Source organism: Macaca nemestrina, chromosome 5 (genome assembly GCF_043159975.1).
Source record: "Macaca nemestrina isolate mMacNem1 chromosome 5, mMacNem.hap1, whole genome shotgun sequence".
In the NCBI taxonomy this organism is placed as follows: Eukaryota; Metazoa; Chordata; class Mammalia; order Primates; family Cercopithecidae; genus Macaca; species Macaca nemestrina.
In genome coordinates, this window is record NC_092129.1 from 127,632,640 (window position 1) to 127,638,639 (window position 6,000).

Below are 6,000 nucleotides of genomic sequence, written 5' to 3' on the forward strand. Positions count from 1 at the left end.
TTTATTCTTTATTATTCTGGCTAGTGATCTATCTACTTTGTTAATCTTTTCAAAAAAAAAAAACAGCTCTTGGATTCATTGATTTATTGAAGGGTTTTTTGTGTCTCTGTTTCCTTTAGTTCTGCTCTCATCTTAGTTATTTCTTGTCTTCTGCTAGCTTTTGAATTTGTTTGCATTTGCTTCTCTGGTTTTTTTCATTGTGATGCTAGGGTGTTGATTTTAGATCTTTCCCACTTTCTTGTGTGGGCATTTAGTGCTATGAATTTCCCTCTAAACACTGCTTTAGCTGTGTCCCAGAGATTCTGGTACATTGTATCTTTGTTCTTATTGGTTTCAAATAACTTATTTATTTCTGCCTTAATTTCATTATTTACCCATTAGTCATTCAGCAGCAGGTTGTTCAGTTTCCATGTAGTTGTGTGGTTTTGAGTGAGTTTCTTATTCCAGAATTCTAATTTGATTGCACTGTGGTCTGAGAGACTGTTTGTTATGATTTTAGTTCTTTCACATTTGCTGAGTCTTTTACTCCCAATTGTGTGATCAATTTTAGAATAAGTGCAATGTGGTGCTGAGAAGAATGTATTGATTCTATTGATTTGGGGTGGAGAGTTCTATAGATGTCTATTAGGTCTGCTTGATCCAGAGCTGAGTTCACATCCTGAATATCCTTGCTAATTTTCTGTCTCATTGATCTGTCTAAGATTGACAGTGGGGTGTTAAAATCTCCCACTATTATGATGTGGGAGTCTGAGTCTCTGCAGGTCTCCAAGAACTTGCTTTATGAATTTGTGTGCTCCTGAATTGGGTGCATATATCTTTGGGATAGTTAGCTTTTCTTGTTGCATTGATCCCTTTAGCATTATGTAAGGCCCTTCTTTGTCTCTTTTGATCTTTGTTGGTTTAAAGTCTGTTTTATCAGAGATTAGGATTCCAACCCCTGCTTTATTTTGCTTTCCATTTGCTTAGCAACTATTCCTCCATCCCTTTATTTTGAGCCTTTGTGTGTCTTTACACATGAATTGGACTCCTGAATACAGCCCACTGATGGGTCTTGACTCTTTATCAAATTTGCCAGTCTGTGTCTCTTAATTGGGGCATTTAGCCCACTTACATTTAAGGTTAATATGTTATGTGTGAATTTGATCCTGTCATTAATCCTGAGTTCCATTTTAATTCCACTCTGGTCTGAGAGACTGTTTGTTATGATTTTCATTCTTTTGTGTTTGCTGAGGAGTGTTTTATTTCCAATTATGTGGTCAATTCTAGAATAAGTGTGATGTGTTGCTGATTAGAATATATATATATTAGAAAATATATATATTAGTATATATTAGAAAAAATATATATTAGAATATATATAGAATTATATATAATTTATTATATAATAATTATATAGAATTATATATATAGAATACATATATATTCTAATCAGCAACACATCACACTTATTCTAGAATTGTTTCTGCAGTGGCTGGTACTGGTTTTTCCTTTTCATATTTAGTGCTTACTTCAGGAGATCTTATAAGGCAGGCCTGGTGGTGACAAAATCTCTCAGCATTTGTTTGTCTGTAAAGGATTTTATTTCTCCTTCATTATGAAGCATAGTTGGGCTAGATATGAAATTCTGGGTTGAAAATTCTTTTCTTTAAGAATTTTGAATATTGGCCTCCACTGTCTTCTGGCTTGTACAGTTTCTGCAGGGAGATCCATGGTTAGTCTGGTGAGCTTCCCTTTGTGGGTAACCCGACCTTTCTCTCTGGCTGCCCTTAACATTTTTTCCTTTATTTCAACTTTGGTGAATCTGAGAATTATGTATCTTGGGGTTGCTTTTCTCAAGAAATATCTTTGTGGTGTTCTCTGTATTTCCTGAATTTAAATGTTGGCCTGTCTTGCTAGGTTGGGGAAGTTATCCTGGATACTATCCTGAAGAATGTTTTCCAACTCGGTTCCATTCTCTCCATCACTTTCAGGTACACCAATCAAATGTAGGTTTAGTCTTTTCACATAGTCCCATATTTCTTGGAGACGTTGTTCTTTCCTTTCTATTCTTTTTTCTCAAATCTTGTCTTCTCACTTTATTTAATTAAGTTGATCTTCAATCTCTGATATTATTTTTTTCACTTGATCGATTCAGATATTGATACTTGTGTATGCTTCACAAAGTTCTCATGCTGTGTGTTTCAGCTCCATCATGTCATTTATGTTCTTCTCTAAACTGGTTATTCTAGTTAGCAATTATTCTAACCATTTTTCAAGGTTCTTAGCTTCCTTGCATTGGGTAAGAACATGCTTCCTTAGCTCAGAGGAGTTTATTACCCACCTTTTGAAGCCTACTTCTGTCAATTCATCAAACTCATTCTCTGTCCAGTTTTGTCCCCTTGACTTGAGGAGTTGTGGTCCTTTAGAGGAAAAGAGATATTCTGATTTTTGGAATTTTCAGCTTTTTGTGCTGGTTTTTCCCCATATTTGTGGATTTATCTACCTTTGTTATTTGACATTGGTGACCTTCAGATGGGGTTTTTGCAGGATGTGCTTTTTTTTTTTTTTTTTTGATGTTGATGCTATACCCTTTGTTTGTTTGTTAATTTTCCTTCTAACACTCAGGCCCCTCTGCTGCAGGTCTGCTGGAGTTTGCTGAAGGTCCACTCCAGACCCTGTTTGCCTGGGTATCACCAGTGGAGGCTGCAGAAAAGCAAAGATTGCTGCCTGTTCCTTCCTCTGGAAGCTTCCTCCCAGAGGGACACGCACCAGATGCCAGCCGGAGCTCTCCTGTATGAGGTGTCTGTCGACCCTTGCTATGAGGTGTCTCCCAGTCAGGAGACACAGGGGTTACAGACCCACCTGAGGAGGCAGTCTGCCCCTTAGCAGAGCTTGAGCACTTGCTGGGAGATCTGCTGCTCTCTTCAGAGCTGGCAGGCAGGAACATTTAAGTCTGCTGAAGCGGTGCCCACAGCCGCCCCTTCCCCCAGGTGCCCTGTCCCAGGGAGAAGGGTGTTTGATCTATAAGCTGCTGACTGCAACTGCCGCCTTTCTTTCAGAGATGCCCTGCCCAGACAGGAGGAATTTAGAGAGGCATTCTGGCTACAGTGGCTTTGCTGAACTGTGGTGGGTTCCACCCCGTTTCACTTCCCAGTGGCTTTGTTTACACTGTGAGGGGAAAATTGCTTACTCAAACCTCAGTAATGGTGGACGCCTTCTCCCCACCAAGCTCAAGCGTCCCAGGTCGACTTCAGACTGCTGTGCTGGCAGTGAGAATTTCAAGCCAGTGGATCTTAGCTTACTGGCCTCCATGGGGGTGGGATCCACTGAGCTAGACCACTTGGCTCCCTGGCTTCAGCCACCTTTCCAGGTGAGTAAATGGTTCTGTCTCACTGGCATTCCAGGCAATACTGGGGTGTGAAAAACAACTCCTGCAGCTAGCTCAGTGTCTGCCCAAAGGAACACCCAGTTTTGTGCTTGAAACTCAAGGCCCTGGTGGTGTAGGCACCCAAGGGAATCTCCTGGTCTGCAGGTTGTGAAGACCATGGGAAAAGCATGTCAATTCATCAGTCTCTCATGGTTTCCGTTGCCTAGGGGAGGGAGTTCCCCATCCCCTTGTGCTTCCTAGGTGAGGTGACACCCCACCCTGTCTCAGCTCACCCTCTGTGGGCTGCACTCACTATCTAACCAGTCCCAATGAGAGGAGTTGGGTACCTCAGTTGGAAATGCAGGAACCACTGCCTTCTGCATTGATCTTGCTGGGAGCTGCAGACTGGAGCTGTTCATATTCAGCCATCTTGCCAGCCACCTCCTGGATGGTCTTGATGCTTGTGGGTGTTCATCAGTTTCTGGGCATTGAGGAGTTAGGTATTTATTGTAGTCCTCAAAGTCCAAACTTGTTTGTGCCTGTCTTTCTTGGGAAAGCTTTTTAGGTCTCAAATGGGACTTGAGTGTTATAAGTTTTTGATCATTGCAGCCATATCTGCACTGAGGACACTCAAAGACCAATAATGCTTTGGCTATTGCAGACTCATAGACGTCTTGGATAAGATCTGGAAGAATTCCTTGTATTACCAGCAGAGACTTTTATTCTCTTCCCTTACTTTCTCCCAAACAAAGTATCTCTCTCTTTGTTGGCTGCCTAGAACTTAAGGAGGGGTGACAAAAGCATCCATGTGGTTACCACCCTTGGACTGTGCTGGGTCAAACCAGAAACCAACATAGCACTGGGTCATGCCTAATGCCCACGGTAACTACTATCTGGCTACCACCTGTGTTCCTGAAGGCTCTAGGCCTCTAAAATCAGTAGGTGGTAAAGCCAGTCAGACTTGTGTCCTTCCTTTCAGGGCAACAAGTTCTCCCTGGTCCTGAGTGGATCCAGAGATGCCACCCAAGAGCCAGGGCCTGGAGTCAGAAAACTGCAATGTGTGTAGATTCTCTTTAATTATTTTTAATGACATTTTTTATTTTTCAGTACATAAAACTTGTACATTCTTGATAAATTTCTTCCTAAGCTTTTCATGCTTTCTAATGATCTCATAAGTGGAATTGTTTTGTTATTTTCATTTTCAGAGTTCTTTACTAGTGTGTAGAAATACAAGTGTTTTTTGAGAATTGATATTGTATCCTGCAACTTTGAAGAATCCATTTATTAACTCTGGAAGTTGTGAGTGTGTGTGTAATCTCCAGGGGTTCTCCATATATAAGATTATGTCATCTGCCAGAGATAATTTTACTTCCTTTCTAATCTAAATGCCTTTTTTTATGATTAATTGACTAGAACTATATTTCCAATGTTTAATAGAATTAGTAGACCTCCTTGTCTTTTTCTGATCTTAGGAGAAAATATTCAGAGATTTTTTTTTTTTTTTTTTTGCATCAGTTGTAATGTCTCCTGTCTCACTTCTAATATATTTAAGTCTCTTTTTTTAGTCAAGGTAAGGGTTTCTTAATTTTGTTTGTCTTTTCAAAAACATAGATTTTAGTTTTGTCCATTTTTTCTGATTTTTTTTGTTCTATATATTATTTATTTTTGCTCTAACTTTTTTTTATTGTCTTTCTTCTGCTAACTTGGTGTTAGTTTTTATATGTTTGTCTGTTTTCCCTAGTTTTGAATAACTAAACTCCACCAGTATGGATCTCAAATGACCAAAGCAAATTTGAATCATAAAAACACAGCTAGAGATATCACACTTTCTCATTACAAAATATATTACAAACTACAATAATCAAAACAGCATGGTATTATCATAAAAACAGATATAGTGATAAACTGTATAATCATGTTTTTGTCAATGACTGACTGCATAAATGATGATGGTTCCATAAGATTTTGATGCCATATTTTTATTGTTTAAAATATGTTTAGATATATGTAGATACACAAATGATTACTGTTGTGTTACACAATTGCCTATAATATTCAGTATCCAGTAATATGCTGTACATGTTTGTAAACTACAAACAAAAAATTATACCATATAGCCTAGATGTGTAGTAAGCTATACCATCTAGGTTTCTGTAACTATACTCTATAGTGTGTGCACAATGATGAAATCATGTAATAATGCATTTCTCAGAATGTATCCCTTCCCTCTAGTTAAGTGATATATGACTACATGTTGACCAATGGAACAGAACAGAGAGTCTAGACATAAACTCATGAATTTATAGACAACTGTTCTTTGCTGAGGGTAACAAGCAGTGCTATGAAAACTAGATATCCATATGCAAAAAATAAAATAAAATTGGACCCTCATGTTGCACCACACAGAAATATCAACTCACAGTGAATTAGATTTAAACTTAAAAGATGACCATAAGCTCCTAGAAAAAGAAACACACACACACACACAGGAAAAAACTTTAACATTGGCTCTGGCAATGGTTTGTTGGATATGACATCAAAAACACAAGTAACAAAAGCAAAAATAGACAACTGGTATTTTTTGCACAACAAAGAAAACAATCAACAGAATGAAAATGTAACCTATGTAATATAATAAAATACTTGGTAACCAT